General features: G+C 39.8%; 1 long non-coding RNA gene across 1 annotated transcript; it reads left to right on the top strand.

Annotated features, from left to right (window-relative positions):
• Positions 1–245: 245 nt before the first annotated feature.
• On the top strand, positions 246–1,701 carry LOC127128826 (uncharacterized). Its single transcript, XR_007806044.1, has 3 exons — positions 246–946; positions 1,040–1,134; positions 1,596–1,701. It is a non-coding gene; the product is annotated as an uncharacterized LOC127128826 (long non-coding RNA).
• Positions 1,702–3,173: the final 1,472 nt, after the last annotated feature.

Below are 3,173 nucleotides of genomic sequence, written 5' to 3'. Positions count from 1 at the left end.
AAAGGCTGAAAACGGACCTTATGCCAATCAGTGGCGCAAGCCCAAAATAGAAGCAGAAAGCTCAACGCGGAGGCCCAGTCATGGCCGCTTGGATACAGAAACGGGGAGGTGCAAAGTGGTGCGGAGGTGTGAATCCAGAACACCATCCGTTTGGGCCAAAGGCCCACTCTCTACCCACATGATTCAGATCATCCACACATGAAAACCTAGCTTTGATCCTCCCCCAATTTTACCGTCAACCTCAACGCGACCTCACCAGAACACGTTCAGAAGTTCGACCTAAAATTCAGTTTCCTCAATCACACGTCGATCGTTCTCATGGAAAACCGGCACGCTTAACTCAAATTCCCAAAGCTCATCATCGAATGAACATGACGCTCTTCACTGTAACCCTGAGATTCTCCGTTTGTCTCTCACGAAAACAATAACAGAATCCACCTACTCACGGTACACCGTTCTTACCACTCGAATCCGCTCATGGTCACCAATAAAAGGAATCCATGTTTGGTGTTGTTGACGATGAACAATGACGTTGTGATGATGATGTCGAAGAAGACGCTTCTCGACGCGTTCTTGGCCATTCCCGACTTCTTCTTTCGGTGATTTCCTTACTCTTTTGGATTCACTTCCTTTCGGTTGGTTTTACACTCTCCTTCTTCTTCTGGTTTTCTTACAGGTCATGATGCGGAATGGAACTCTCTGCAGGGGCTTGAGGAATTTCATAATCCATCCTTGAAGACTCAGAACGAAGAATTGGCGGTTGCAACAGCGCATAAGCAGAAAAGCTGGAAAAAGCCAAAGAGTTCGTTTTGTGCATATTGGTATCTGGTAGTGCTCTACACCGTTACAACCGTGCGCGAGTGTTTCCAGGCTTCTTCATTCATTCGTTACGGTGGGTTAGACCACCTTCGCATAATCAGTTTCAACAATGCGGCGACCAAAATCGGTATGAATCTTTCGCTTCTTCTAATCTTTCATGTGTGCTTTTGTTTGAACCACTTCCTCTTCTCTCTTCTGAACTTGGATTCATGACTTGTAGGTCGTTGTGGCAATCATGGTGTGTGAAGTTTGAGAACGGTTGCAGGTGAAGAAGAAGATTAGAGGGAAGAGAAGATTGGATCAAGGAGGAGAAAGGTGGGTGTAGAATGATGAAAAAAAAATCCATTGTGAATCATTGTGTGTTCCTTTTATAGGCTTTGTCATGCTGTTAGGGTGAAGAAGAATTTTGTTAGAAAATCAGTTGGTTCTGTTATGCAGTTAGTTGTGGATTGGTTATTATGGTTTGTTGGAAAAAGTTAGAGGTTAATAAAATCAGTTAGTTTTTGGAGTTGGTTAGGATTGATTAGTTAGTTAGGTTGTTACAGCTGGAAATTCTGTTATGATTTACCTTTAGTTATTGGTTGATTTCAGAACAGTTGGAGTTAGTTTCAATCATTTTAAATCAGTTAGTGAGTTTGTGAGTTTATGACTGGAGGTGTTTTATCCTGTTTGAAACTCCTGAACTGGTTTGGTTGAAATGTTGTATTGCAAAAGGCTTGTTAGGATGTGGATTGGAAATAGAGTTGAAAGCTAATAGAGTTATGGTGTTTTTGCAGGTGAGGGCACATTAGTGATTGAAGTTCATTTGTTGTTATGCCACCGACTAGTTTTTGAACCGAAGTGAAGAAGGATGCAGTGTTAATTCCACACTTATGTTGGTTCTGCAGGTATGTGGTTTCGGTAGCAGTTTGTGCGGATGGTTCATGGTTTAGTTTGTTATTTTTGTTGAAAAACAGTTAGGTTCATCTGTTATGATTTAAAAATGTCAAATGCGTTAGCATATTGAGTTAGAAATTTTTATTTTAATTTTTCAGTTATAAACTGGAATTGAAAATGTTAGTAAGAAACATGGTTGTTGTTGAACATGTTGCAGGTTGAATGTATATGGACTAGGGCTTTAAGCAAACAAACGACCTCACTTGACTCCACGCACTTGTTATAGCACCGCCGAGCATTTTCTGCTGTCATGAGATTACTGCAGCCCGTTTGTGCAGGTATGGTACCATTGTCTCATGCCGTAGCTTGGTTAATTCGTTGCAACATATCCATTGTGTTGGCTTATCGCATTCTGCCCTTTCCATTCATGTTGGTGGTCATGGTTGTCATGTGAATATTCCGTCATGGACTTGTTCGTATACATTACTGCTTGGTTCAACATTTCTCGTGGTGTTGGAATATTGATTGTGGAGTATGTAAGACCCCAATTTTGTCCCTAAGATCCCTCATGACATCATAACATTGCACTTGTATTGCCTCAAGGATCATTAGCATCTTGGTTCCCTTTGCCTTTGGGTGGGACCTCTTGTGAATGGTTTGATATCACCAGGCATGCTTGAATTGTATATCATTGCTTTTCTCATTTTGTTTACTAACCAAAAGCACAAAAATATGTCACTAACATCTTTTGTTTGTAGTTTGAGCAATCACAAGGTCAAGAGCTTCAAGGAGATCCTTTGTGCAGAGATATGGTCAAATGAAGATGAAAGAAAGCATGGTAATGGTTCCCAAATCTCTCATCCATCAAATGTGTCTCCCTAACATCTCAATTCATCATTTTGATCAAGGCAAGTCAAAGGGTTTGAGGTTTGTGTCCCAAAGGAAACCTAATTCATCTGCGCACCATAATGCCTTGCTCATGAAGCAACCTCAGCCCATGGTCAAATGCAATCAAGGGAAGTTCTTTAATTCATAATTTCATGCATATTTGAACTTATTTGAGTGTCCTCAATCATAAATTCATCAAGATATGAGTCATGGACTTGAGAAGTTGATCAGTCAATTCATCTGACTATTTTGAAATGCACTGAGGCCTAACGTTTTATGTGTTGGTCAAATGGAGATTATTGCAAAAGCAAAACTATTCTTAAGAACAATATTAACAACTTTCATGTTCATCAAAAATTTATTTGAAGCATGGAAGATCATCTCCCATTCCAATACATTATAGGTCATTTTGACTGAAACCCTAATTTTGGGTCAACTTCCCAAGGACATAACTCATTCATTTTTCATGATTTTGATGTAGGATCAAATGCATTGGAAAGATTAAGATTCCTACTTCAAATGTTATGTTGAACAAAAGGTCAAAATCGCAAAGGAAATACATTTGATAATGCAATACATTATAGGTCACT

The sequence above is a fragment of the Lathyrus oleraceus genome, chromosome 3, assembly GCF_024323335.1.
Source record: "Lathyrus oleraceus cultivar Zhongwan6 chromosome 3, CAAS_Psat_ZW6_1.0, whole genome shotgun sequence".
NCBI classification, from domain to species: Eukaryota; Viridiplantae; Streptophyta; class Magnoliopsida; order Fabales; family Fabaceae; genus Lathyrus; species Lathyrus oleraceus.
This window is presented reverse-complemented; position numbering and strand designations above follow the sequence as displayed.